At 43.0% G+C, this 14,074-nt stretch overlaps 1 non-coding gene across 1 annotated transcript; it reads right to left on the bottom strand.

Moving 5' to 3' along the window:
* Window positions 1-11,488: 11,488 nt before the first annotated feature.
* Window positions 11,489-11,595, bottom strand: LOC138461447 (U6 spliceosomal RNA). Its single transcript, XR_011264067.1, has one exon. It is a non-coding gene; the product is annotated as a U6 spliceosomal RNA (small nuclear RNA).
* Window positions 11,596-14,074: the final 2,479 nt, after the last annotated feature.

The following is a 14,074-nucleotide window of genomic DNA, read 5'->3' as shown; positions in this document are numbered from 1 at the left end:
GAACTTTCCCAACCTTCCAAACACTAATACCTTGGTTTACCCTTGCAGACATCTCACTCTTCAGCTTAAAACATTGCACTCTGTGAAACGTTTCTGATTTTGATTGAACTAAATTAGGCATGTTTTCCGAAAGTGTGCCTAGGTCTTGCCCCTCGAAACTCGAGGGACTTCCCCTATGTTCTCATTACGGAAATGGCTCATGAGCAATTTTCTGTGAAAGAGTTTATATTTTGGCTCTGCTCAAAAGTAGTCTCCATCTCATATCTAAATATGTAGCCAATACGGCCCCATTTGTGGGAATGATAAAGACAGCGACAAGATACAAAGAATAATGCATTCAATCAAAATGTCAAAAGTGCTGAATGCATAGGATACCTGTGCTTAATAGATGACGTTCTTAAAGTGCTCCTACTTAATTAAGAACAGTTCTGTGAGTTTATCAAAGTTAATCTCATCCAAAAATGTACAGCCTCAATAAAACCTTAAGAGAATATTGACATATATATACTATATATACTGCAGAGGATCCAATATGCCAACTATCATTTTCAATAGGTCATCTTAGCTGGAGAAGTAGTAGCTCTTGATGCCTTCACAAGCATTTCACTGAGTGCGTAAGTCAAGATGTTAACAATATTTATATATGCTTTTTCAATTCTGGGATTTTTTTTAATGTCCTTCACAAAATATCCATCACAAAATCTACTTCTGCAAAAGACTTATAATGATTTGGTGCAAATTGCTTCAGATTGGTTCCTAGGCACACTGATCCCTCAGGAACTCCAAAGATCCAGTTAGTTATGTTGGGCTGTGTCTACTGACTGAGAGCATCATCACCAGTAACACTACTCTGGAGCTCCAGGATCCTACCCTGTGTCTATATGGGCATTGCTCACCATATAATTAACTTTGTTTCACAAACTTGATGATAAGTATCCATCACTTTTGGGAGCATAAGTTAAGCCTTGCTTAAAAGTAACGCCCTTGATCATTGAGCAATATGGCAAAGCTGAGCGGCCATGACTGTCTGAAAACATGCAGATTTTATAATCTTAATGTCATGGCTCAGAAACAAAATAGCCCCACCTCTACATGTGTTATTATCTCAGGAAGAAATGAATTACTCATTCATAAATCCCAAATGTTTTAAGAGTTGTGTACTACAAATGAGTTTCTTACAACAGGAAATAGGGTGGTGAGAACTCATAACTTAGTTAATAGCATAGGTAATAACTGCCTCTCTGTATAGATGACAACATTAAAACCATTCTCAGTAAGACATCAATCTTCACACTTTTATTATGTGATTTGAGGCCTCCGCAAGACAGACCTGTGGCTGTCTCAAATACCAACCTTTCATCAGCCTCCAAGATAGGAGAAGAATTTGCAGAAAGGGTCTGGATTTGGGAACTCCTTTGTATCGAACATACAATCTTGTAATGATGCTGCTGCAGTTAATATGGTGGGCTTCTTTTCATCTTTATCCCAGCATGACAATTATTTCCTGTTGTGATCTTCATCTCCTTCTCAATCTCTTAATTCTTCAATGGGAGCCTGAGTGGCCCCTACCTCAATATCAGAATGAAAGATAAAAAAAAAAGATTGTGAATCAGAATTCTACAAAAGATCAGAAGGTGCCCATCGAGGGACAGATTTTTCTTCTCTAACTTTTGGAAGGGCTAAAGTCGCCCCAGCAGCCATCTCCCCCTCAGAGTATTCAACTGCACCAAGATTATTCATACTGTTAGAGTTAAAAGAAGGAGCATTAGGCTGTAGATTCTTGGTAAAATGTCTGCCCTGTGAGAACCTGAAAACTAAAGTTGAAAACTACTGTATGCTTCCTTGCCTTTACTGAGTCATTATGTTTTTTAAATGCGTTGACTGCGCTTTCTCTCGAAATATGAACCCACAATTTCAACACATGCAGTTTATTGTTTTAGACATAATCTGTCATATTCTAAGAGGTGAAGGCATGGCATGAGGAAAAAGTTACTGAACCAAACAGCATATGTGTCTGAAATTCTCTCTTACTATCTCTCGCTTGCTCTCTCCCTATCTCTTTCTTGTTCTAACTCTCAACAGATCTCTCTATCATTACATCTCTCTCTCTCTCACTCTCTCTCTCAAGAACTCCATTTATCTTGTTCTCGCTTCTTCTCTCTCTCAATCTCTCAATCTCTAGATTCCTCTCCCTCACACAGCCATTTATTTTCTCTCTCTTTCTAGATCTCCTTCTGTCTCTCTCTCTCTCTCTCTCTTTCTCTCTCTTGCTCTAGAGCTCCTCCTCATCTCTAGATATCTCTCTCTCTCTCTCTCTACCGACCTCTTTTCCTTGCTCTCTTTCACTCAAGATCTTCATCTTGTTCTCTCCCGCTCTCTCTCTCTCTCTCTCTCTCTCTCTCTCTCTCTTAATATATCTTGCTCTCTCTCTCTCTCTCTCGCTGTAGCGAGATGTATCTCTCTAGCTCTCTACCTTTCTCTCCTTCTCTGAATATCTCTTCCTCTCTCCAGATCGTCATCTATCTCTGTGTTTTTAGACAAACTCTCTAGTGCACTGTCTCTAGATATCCCTCTCCCTCTAAATATTTCCTCCTCTCATGTGCTCTCTAGATCTTTCTCTTCCTATTCCTATTTAGAGTCCTCACTCTCTCTAAATCGTGTTTTCTCTCGTTCTTTCTCTAGAACTCTTTCCCTAAAGATTTATAACTCTATGTATCATTCTCTTTTGTTAGATCCCCATGTCTCCCTAGATCTCTCTTCCTCTACATCTCTCTCTGCTTCACTCTAGTTCTTGCTCTTTATGTCTATCTATCTAGATCTTGTCTCTATAGACCCCTCCCTGTAGGTCTCTCTGTATACACTTCTTAGGTCGCTCTCTCTCTGAATCTATCTCTATCACGCTCTCTAGATGCGACACTCTCTCTAGATGCCACACTCTCCTAGATCAGCCATTTATTTTCTACCATTCTGTTGCTCTTTCACTTTCTCTCTTTAGATTAGATCTCTATTTCTCTGGATCTCTGTCCAGATAGCTCTTGCTACTCCCTCGATCTTGCTCTATGGATCTCTTTCTTTTGCTAGATCTCCAATGTTCTCTTGTTCTCCCTTTCTCTGGATGTCTGCATTCCTCCCTCTGTCCCTCAGTTCATCTCTCTAGATATTGCTCTTTATATTTCTCTCTATAGATCTATTTACAGAGCTATTACTCACTTTCTATATATCTCTCTCTTGCTAGATTTATCCCTATCACTTGCTATCCCTCTATCGCTCTCTCTCTCACTCTCTCTCTCTCTCTCTCTCTCTCTCTCTTTCTCTCTCTCTCTCTCTCTCTCTCTCTCTCTCTCTTTCTCTCTCTCTCTCAATTATTCCCATGCTCTCTCCCTTTCTCTCTCTCAAGATCACTCTCTCGCTTTAGATAAAGCCCCCTAGATATCCCTTTCTCTTACTCTCTTTTTCTCACCGGCCTTCGCAGCATCTTCACTATCCACTGCATCCTTCTGCATGTTCCCGCCGCACTCCGGCACCTAAGGGGAACACAAGAACAGCAAGGTGAGCCAAGGGAATAAACAGAGGCAATATTAATTACCCCCCACAGACTTACCTGATTTTACCGCCGGGGGTACTATTCCTCTTCACGGGTCGGAGCAGCCTCCACTGCATCTTCGCCCCACCCCGGCCCCTAAGGGGAACAAAAGGACAGCAAGGTGAAACAAAGGTACAAACAAGGGGAATCCTTCTCACCACCAATAGACTTACCTAATTTTACCACCGAGGCATTATTCCCCGAGACTTCATAATTGCTCTCAGCACCTGAATAAGGGAGAAAGCAACAGGTTACATACTGACATTATTTTATCGAACTGTGTTGGATAATACAAATCCTTACCTGAATGTTACCGGTTGCCACGAGGAACTCTTCGCTAGGGTCAAGCTGCAACCTGCAAGGAATCGGACAAGAGTGAAAGTCAGACATTTGAACTCTTACGAACTATATACTTACGCTGTCTCACCGGAAATCTCAGAGTCAATATTGTTCTGGAACTCACCAATTCCTTCGAACCAATGAAGCAACTGGTTATCTACACGCCCCTGCGCTCAATGCAGGATGGAGAGCTCATCTTTCCAAACCATCAGGTGAGACTATAAGAGGGGACATTAAAGGTGATCAGTGGGGAGAACAGCAGGGGGTGAGGGTTAACACTCAACTCCACGGGTGGTTAATTCCCACTCATGTGCTCTCTAGATCTTTCTCTTTCTATTCCTATTTAGAGTCCTCACTCTCTCTAAATCTTGTTTTCTCTCACTCTTTCTTTAGAACTCTTTCCCTAAAGATGTATCACTCTATGTATCATTCTCTTTTGTTAGATCCCCATGTCTCCCAAGATCTCTCTTACTCTACATCTCTCTCTGCTTCACTCTAGTTCTTGCTCTTTATGTCTATCTATCTAGATCTTGTCTCTATAGACCCCTCTCTGTAGGTCTCTCTACATACACCTCTTAGGTCACTCTCTCTCTATCACGCTCTCTAGATGCCACACTCTCCTAGATCAGCCATTTATTTTCTACCATTCTATTGCTCTTTCACTCTCTCTCTTTAGATTAGATCTCTATTTCTCTGGATCTCTGTCCAGATAGCTCTTGCTACTCCCTCGATCTCGCTCTATGGATCTCTTTCTTTTGCTAGATCTCCAATGTTCTCTTGTTGTCCCTTTCTCTGGATGTCTGCATTCCTCCCTCTGTCCCTCAGTTCATCTCTCTAGATATTGCTCTTTATATTTCTCTCTATAGATCTATTTACAGAGCTATCACTCACTCTCTATATATCTCTCTCTTGCTAGATTTATCCCTATCACTTGCTATCCCTCTCTTGCTCTCTCTCTCTCTCTCTCTCTCTCTCTATCATTCCCTTGCTCTCTCCCTTTCTCTCTCTCAAGATCACTCTCTCGCTTTAGAAAAAGCCCCCTAGCTATCCCTTTCTCTTACTCTCTTTTTCTCTAGATCTTTCTCTTGATATCTCTATTTGTATGCCCCTCAATTTCTCCTCTCACTATATCTCTCACTCTCTATCAGTCTCTCTCTCTCTCTCTCACTTGCTCTCTCTAGAAATATCTATTATTTTAGCTAGATCTCTCTCTGTCTCTCTCTGTGTCTCGAAATAGATGAAGATCGAGACTTATTTGGTTGTAAAGTTTCCATTCATGCTTATTATATACATTCTACCCAAAGTACTGAGCATAAGTTAGGATGCTACCTTCTGTGAAAGGTAAGATATCTACCTTCATCATCAGACCTGGGGGAAGGGTCACCTGATTCCAGAAAGCTAAGCCTGTCAGGGCTACCTAGCCAAGCCTGGGTACTACCTGATGGGTTGCAGGGTTGACCTGACTGTTATCATGTCCAAAGCTGAAGTCTTTCTTCAATATTTTTATCATGGGTATCACCCTAGAACTGATATGAGGGTCAGTGAAAAAAGGAATCCCTACAACAGTTCTGTAGGCTTTTTCAAAGGTGTTGGCCTTCCCAACATATGTGTGGCCCATGGGGGCCAAAGTAACATGTACAGCTATACTTAAAGGAATGCAAACTCCATGGTATGGAAACAGAGATATCCAGATCAGAGAATGTGGTAGGCCTCAAGGGTGCAGTCCTAATTGTGAACCAGAAAACACACATACCAGCCACATAATCCTACTCACAGTATGGAGGATGCAAAGAGCAGCATCCGAGGGAAACAGAGATGCATGAAATGACCTGTGGCAGCATGATGGCCAAGGGCAGCCATGGCGAAACACAGTGGAGGGACCAGAGTGGAGCCACTGAGATGGTTTGAATTTAGCTTGGAATTGAGATGGTCGCACAACGTTTACTCAGCTGGGTGCAATGCAGACATGCAGTGCAGAGGTGGGTGGTGTGACCAACTCAAGTAAAGAAACAATACCAAGGCACTTCACAAAGAGATACAACTAGAGACAAATTGCCAATGGGGAAGAGAGCAAAGAAGCCAGCATGGCCCAGAAAAGGCTGGGCAAAAGAACAGAGTTGTGGGAGCCAGGCGGTGACAGGGGAGAGGGTAGTAATATGGAGAGGTGATCAAGGAAGCGATAAAACAGAAGAAGGCAGGAGGAGGAGCAGAATGGGGTAGTATGAGTAGAGTGGCCAGGTTTGCAGCAGCAGGAGAAGTGATAGATAGGCAAAGGCTCAAATACATCCTTAGTTTCCTGGAAAAGCTAGCCTCACAGAAGTGATGCTCGGTCCTCTTGTCCAATTTTACACCTTGGCCTACCTATTGGTATGAAAGGCACCTTATCCCTTAGAGTGTGGACACTATATATTTAGGATGGAGTAGAACAGTGCAGGATTACCCTCAGAGGTGAGAAGTACGCCATATTGCTTAAGAGAATGTGAATCAGAGAAAGGGGCGTAGGAATGAGGGATGTCTTAGTGAGTGTGAATGGTAACTTAATAATCTTAGTGAACAGGGGCACTACAGCCCCAGATGAGGAAACAGTGCACCAGTCCTCCTTCTGGTGTAGACACTATATACCTAATTGTGATCATAGGCAAAATGGAAGCTGTATCCCTGAGACTATTGGCCTCATTATAAGTCTGGCGGTAACCCTGCCGGTGCTACCAGTGGGTTGCCGCCGGACTTCCAATATTTACCAGTGCCTGGCTTGCAGGTAACACCGGGGGATTACAACCTCAGCGATTCGGGAAGTCAGGTGCTGGTAAATTCTAAATCCCCATTCCCATTTGAGTCCCATAGGACCCCATTCCCATTGACTCGCATAGGACTCAATGGGAATGGGGACCACGGAAGCATGACACCATTAATAACGGTGCTTCATGAAACTCAGTGGCCAGGTCTGACCCTCGTACTGTGCCGGTCCGGTAACAGCGGTGCCGGTAAGCTTCTGTTGTTACCGGACTGGCACAGTTGTAATGAGGCCCAATGAGTTTGAGCCAAACAGTGGCTAGACACTATAATCCTGAGACAGTGGGGTGCTTTGGAGAATCTGGGGAGCCCAGTATTCCCTTCACATCACTGACACGTTATTGTTTATCGGATGAGAGAATAACACAATCAGTAGGTTGCACGCCTTCAACAAGCTGCTCAAGGATGGGAGTTCAATGCTCCTTTCGGCTGACACATTCCTCTGAAAAGAGAATTGAGTAACTCAAAAGCAAAAGAGGGTGATAAGAATTGATACCTACAGCATCAGTTTACAAAAACTTTCAAACAGCGTCCTATAAATAAATATAAAAAGCCAATGAAATGAAGATACTCAACAACGATAAGTAAGGATTGCTTTTTATTTACTCTATGCTTGCCCCACCGACTCCTCTTCAACTGACACCACTTCTCACAAGGAACATGGAATCAAGGGTGGAAAGCATGATTCCATGCTCTGAAGAACGTGCACAGGACGAGAATGCTGCACATCTCCTTTCTTTATCCACAGTAATACAATTCCGAAATGTTCGGAACAACTACTTACAATAAGAACAACAATTTAAAACAACTAAAGAGAACACATTCGAGCATCACAACACACATACAAATTGACCCGCAAACATGCTAATAACATGCGGATCAGTCACAATACTCATCAAAGTAAACAATCAACCAGCAAACATGCTGAGAACAAATTAATCATTCAACATACTCATCAAGGTAAACGGGGCTCCCTCCCTTCTGGGCTTATCGGCAACCTCATTACTATACCTCCTCCCATTACACTGGTCAAACCTACCAACAGCCGTTCTGACACCAGTGCTTGTAAATAATGATGGCTTCTCAAATCGACTCACTCTACCCGTATTCCACACCCTTCCACCTGCGATCCTTAAAGAGCAATTTAATTCACACATATTCATCTTTCATTACATCACACTGGATGCTTTGCAAATCTCATACACAACTTATTTTATTCAGCTGCCTTTCTCTATTGTTTTCTGTTACATCTTTCAGCCTCACCTTACTCACATTTTTTTTTGACATTTAGTTTATTTAAACTTTTGCCAATCTCTTACATACAGATCCAGCAACAAGTTCCTTCGATCCAATAAAATCATATACACGCATAAAAGTAACTTACGTCAAAAGGAATAAAATAAAGAAAAAGAGAAAAGAAAAAGATAAAAAACAAAGGCAGAGCCAGAAGCTCAAACCAAGGCAAAAGGCTCTCAGTCGGGACAAGAAAGGAGGATAGAATAGAAATGTTCATTCATCAATCTCTCCTAATCTATTCGTAGTAATTCCCAAGAATTTTACAAGGGTGGTGTTGAGTTTCACGTCCACCCCCCCCTGTACAAAGTGTAGAGGAGGAGCCAAATGCCCCTACCAGATGTTCCGCTCCCATGTTGCCTATATGTTGGGAACCGGAAATTGCGACACGTGCAGTACCAGTGAGGATGCCTGTACCGCAAAGAGTTCTTGAAACAAGGAATCCATGGGTGAGAAAAAGGACTGGTGACGTAATGCGGAGCAGAACTGACGCACCATGAAGAGACACAAAGCACAAAAGAACATAGACATTCTATAAGATCTGAAGAAGAAGTGTTGAAGATAAGCAACATTTCGGGATCCAAATGAAGATGCTTGTGCGAAGAAATGCTGGAGACACTTTTACACTTGAACAGATGCTGTAACGCAAGTAGACGAAATAATCCTGAGGCTAGTGAACAGATTGCGGCGATGCACCAATATATATACATAGGAATATATAGAATCTGGATGTTCCACCATGCACTTTAGCAAGCTTAAAATGCTGTAAATGAAAAGGGCTTGAGTGTGGTGCAGTTCGAAAATAGCTAATGGTGAAGGAGAATTCAAGAAAGGCTTGGCCCAGCACCAAGAGTCGAGGCCACCGTAAGCCTGGTCGTCTGTCAAGAAGATACATGAAAGTGAGACAGAAACACACTTCTGTTTGAGGTGGGATGAAAAAACACTGAAGGAGTCAAAAGTTCATCATTTAATAGTAGTATAAGCAAAGAAGAGCCTGAAAACGTGGTCTCCAGTCACATGGTCAGATGAAAATAGACTTTGGGTCAAGCTACACCAAAACCAGAAGATAAGACCATGCCATGCACCCTTCTATCCTCAGGCACAGAGAGGTTCTGCAAGGCCAAGTTAAGAGCCTTAATTGAATGGCAGACCACAAGAGGGATGATAGATGTTGGGCTAATTGGGTGGGGAGGCATGACCAGGCCGACCCTCCCAGCACCTGGGGTAACCAGCTTGCATGATGCTAGCAACTTGAATATTCTAGAAGGGTACAAGCATGCCAACCAATTGTGGAGGGCCAAGAATCGTATCAGAGAGCCCTATAGTTTGTGTAGCCAATGAACCATCGTGTATTTTGTGACAATGAAGATGATTTGCAATAGAGGAGGGCTTAGTTGTCCACCTGATGTTAGACCCCAATCAATGATGATGAATGTTTACTATAAAAGTTATGTTTTTTTTGTGATGCATTGAGATTGTGCTGTGTGACATCCGATGATGTCCGTTGTAACTCCCTGTTTTAGATAATTGCAAATAAAACAGTACTAAGTCTTGCCAACCTCCTGAGTCAGTTTGATTATTGATGTATGAGTAAGCTCTGCATCCCCACCCATCTCTAAGTATTGCTACCTTGTCTTAAAGGGCCCCAGATCCCGGGATTCACGTGATAGCAGCGGTAGGATAGTTAAAGGTTCGTCAACCCAGTAGACTTTTAAGGGTCTCGAAATATCGGATGTCCTCTGCTATTTAGCTGAGGGACCGCAAGGCTTCCTGTGGATAGCAGCCGAAAATAAGTTCTTGAAAGACATAACGAGATAGGTGGGACGTGTCCCTCTTTCATGAAATCCCCCCCTGGTTTCCACAGGGATCTGAGCGGACAAAAAACAACGGTGGCCAGTTGAGGAGGAGACGATCCCGAGGGTCAGGAGCAGAAAAGCGAATGGTGAGTAGATTGAGAAAGGTGGCAAAAAACAAAGTGATAATGGGAAGAGAGTAACGGAGGGTTGGTGGGGTAAGTAGTTAACGATGAAGAATGTCACTTAGAGGTATATGCATGCCGAGGAGCATCACAGGTTAAGCTCAGAATCCTACGTTCAAGGAATGATTAGAACGAATTATTTCAAAATCCAAGTGGACAAATAGGTGACAAGCTAACAAGGTTCTGCTAAAGGAAATAACTCACACTGCCAATCAGGGTATTTTTAGGGTCAAGAATAAGCAGCGAGGAGCACTAGGAATAGATATATGTTGAGGCCGGCCAGTTTGTCTGTCTATGTATTGTATGTATTTTATGTATTGAGGAAAGAGCGACAAATAATAGATTGTGTTAAGAGGTTGAGAGTAAATTATTTATTTATTCAGTCATTAATGGTATCGACTGAATAGGTAAATTGAAGTAAAGTGAGACATAGAGGTTTGGAGCAGAGATGATTGGTGCACGCTCATATTTTATTGTTTTTCTGGAAAGTAATTTCTGTGTAAAATAGCGGTAAGCATTGACAGTCGATTGTGACTTGTCATAATGGAGGATGTTACTCCGCTTATGCACCTTTGCAAACAGCTGCCAAAGCATGCACCCAAGCTTAAGAAATATAGTGCAGAATGGGTTAAGGGCATGGCAGATAAAATGTTCATGCCATGGCCACGAGGGGGATCACTGTCAACAGCGGTTTTGCAACACATGGCCACATACTTGCATGTTGCGTACACAGGAAAAAGATTGGAGAAAAGGTTAGCTATTTTAGAGCTTTGGAAAATGTACCAGGAATATTATGGGAGGGCATAGAGGAGTTTCTCCCGTCACAAGACTCGATGCCAGGACCCTGTAGGGTAAACCTAGAGGAGAATTTTGAGATAGGAAGTATCAGAGACAGAATTGAGAAGGCTTCTCAGGAGATGAGGACAAAAAGTGAATCGAGAAACCAAGAGAAAGATGATGGATCTGAAATTGCCCAGTCACGAGGCAAGGAGGGAAGTTTGTTTAGCCTTGAGCATAGAGCCTTCTCTTTGGACAAGCTGATTCTAAACATGGATGAGAAGGATGACAGCCATACTAGTTGAGGACAAGATATGTCAGACAAAGACAGGGAAACTTTCCATAGGGAGGAGGGTGCTGGTGCATACGGTCCCAAGGGGTGTTTTTAGACTGATAAATAAATAAGGTCGTCGGATTTAGATCAGCCTAAAGAAAGGACGCCAGAGCCTGTGGCATATCCAGAGTGACCTAAAAGGCGAACTCATAGTGAGAGGGGGGAATCACCACCATATGTGAGCAGACTGAGGTCTATACCGGGAAGAAGGTGATCAGGAACCGTTGTCCCTACTATGCATAGGCAAACAATGGGAGCCAATTGCGATTTTAGTATTTCACAATTTGCTTTGTTAGAAAAAGGAGGGGCCAGACCGCAGTATATCCCATGACCCCAGATGGATAAGGACAATTTAAGATGCAAATTGTTCCTTTTTTTATTTTATCTATTTTTTTTTATGGAACGCTTCACGTATTTGCATGTCATCCTTGCGCAGGGGCCATGCTAATCTTCTCTGTATCGTTCCAATTTTAGTATATGCGCTGCCGAAGCGAGCACTCAAATTGTTCAGTTTAGCGTCAGGGGTGGGGAAATGGATCTATGAACTGGAAAACATGACAGCAGGAAATATGTTAGCAATAGGCAAAATTAAGGGTCTTCTAGCAGCTATCCTTGGGGAAAGGGCTGTTGACATTTGGACGAGGGCAGGATACTCAAGTGTCACAGCACAGAATACAGAACATGATGGAGCACCATTAAATAATTGTAGAGCAGCAGTCTGGAAAGTTCTTAGAATGCAATATCCTGATACATCAGATATGGGTGCAATTATGGTACGCAGGATGCAGGAAGGCGAGGATCCACTTGGTTATATTCAGAATTTTCAGGAACAGTGGTCTTTGGAAACTGGAGAGCCTTGGGGGAAATCAATACCTGTATTCTATCATATTTTGTGCCAGGGATTGCTGGAACAAGTACAGAGACAGCTTAAGAAGCTGGTGGGTATGCAAGCAAAGCCATGGCCTGAAATACAGCTGACCATTGTGCACCATTGCCGATTGTTGCAAGAGAAAAATCAAAAGAGGGAAGATGTTAGGAAGCTCGAGGAAGGTAAACTAGTGCAGAGAAAACAGTTGAAAATGCTATAGAAGGGGCGATGTTGACTAGCGGAGACGGACTAGGATCGCAACAGACAGCGAGTACGATGCAGGTGAATAACCAATGGCAGTTGAATCAAGGAGGGAACAGATATATCCTGATAGACAGAGGAAACTTCTGAGGAAGGGGAGGCTTTCAGAATAATCCAGGAAACTTTCCAAATTACCAAGGTGGTTTTCAGAATGTGCAGAGTGATAATCAAGGCATGCAGGGAGGGCAGATGAGGAGACTCCCTCCTGTGTGTTGGATATATGGAATGACAGGACATATTGCGCGAACATGTGGGAGCCAAGGGTATGTACAGAATGGGCAATTCACAAGCTGGGGGACATCTTATCCTCCAGCATATAGCACACAAAGTAGGTATGGGTTTGCCCAAAATCAGACAGTGTGTCAAGCACAAGTACCACAAGCTCAACAGTCTTTGCAACCACAGCAAGCACCAATGAATCCACCACAGGGGCAATCACAGCATGCACCCATGCATATACAGCAGAGTGCAGACACAAGACAGGTATTGACTCCTAGAGTAGGGGCTGTCACTATCACGGGTGGGAATCCTTTCTCAGGTTTGGGAATAAGTATGTACGCACAATTGGACAACTGACAGGGTGACTTGATGTGTTTAGTACTATCGGTGATGCCAAATCCTCAAGAGGAACCCAGAGTTGACATTACCATAGTAGGCAAATCCTTTTCTTTTTTAGTAGATACTGGGGCAACTCACTAATGTATACGAGAGGGAACATTTTCGTTATCAGGAAATGCCATGAATGCCCAAGGGTTCTCGGGAGCTACAGTAGAGTTTCTTTTACTGAAAAATTGCCAGTCTGTATAGGAGAGTGTGATATGTCTGTCCCATTGTTGTATTCAAGACAGACATCAGTAAATATACTGGGTCGAGATTTAATGACGGAGCTAAATATGACGATTTCCTTCACTGCTGAAGGCAGAGTGTGTTCAATGCCAGGAATACATTTTTTAAATGTGGGAGAATTTATGATGGCATTTACTGGACAAATAGCTCTGCGAGGGACGCTGTTAGAGCCAGAAGTTTTTCACCATGGGATACACATTTTTTTAACGTGGTTACCCAGTTTAGTGGACAAGATTATGAGAATACCTGATGAATTTCTGTTCAGGCCACAGATACCTATGGATGAAGGGGAGGGGTTACGTTTTTCCCTTAGAATTGCAGGCAGCCATAGTGTAAGGGGAATTGGCCATGCTCCAAGGATTTGATGACGAAGGTAGGCCATGGAGAACAGTGATGGCCATTGGGGAAGGGTACAGATTGACTGATGTCACTGACGAGGATATTTTTAAAGAGGACCCGTGAAATGATAAAGTAATGTTCAAAATGAGCATTACATATTGGATCAGGGTAGAAAGAAGAGAGATCCCACAGCAAATGATGATAGTGTGGCAGCGTCCGCATTTTTTGATGAGGATATGGAGAAACTGCAAATTACTATATGGACTAGGGGCCCTTATCATGTAGGCCTGTTAAAGGGGGTGGGAGAAGTTAAGATTAAGTTGAAACCAGGAGAAATTTTACCTTGTGCAAGGCAGTATCCCATGCCCTTTGTTGGCATGCTCCCCATTCCCATTGAGCCCTATGGGGGCTCAATGGGGATGGACCGGGTCCGGGTTCCCTGAATGGGGAAATACCGGGCCCTCCAAGGTCGGAATGGCCCGGTATTTCCCCATTCAGGGAACCCGGACCCGGGCTTGGGGGTAGCCAGCTACCTCCAAACTCATAATGAGGCCCCATATCTGCTATGATGGAGCAAGGCATCTTAGTGATGTCAGCGTCACCCTGATATACTGCAGTGTCCCTTTTAAAAAAATCAAAGGGCGGATCCTGATGTTTAATTCA

Source organism: Ambystoma mexicanum, chromosome 1p (assembly GCF_040938575.1).
Source record: "Ambystoma mexicanum isolate Mex_15411 chromosome 1p, UKY_AmexF1_1, whole genome shotgun sequence".
In the NCBI taxonomy this organism is placed as follows: Eukaryota; Metazoa; Chordata; class Amphibia; order Caudata; family Ambystomatidae; genus Ambystoma; species Ambystoma mexicanum.
This window is presented reverse-complemented; position numbering and strand designations above follow the sequence as displayed.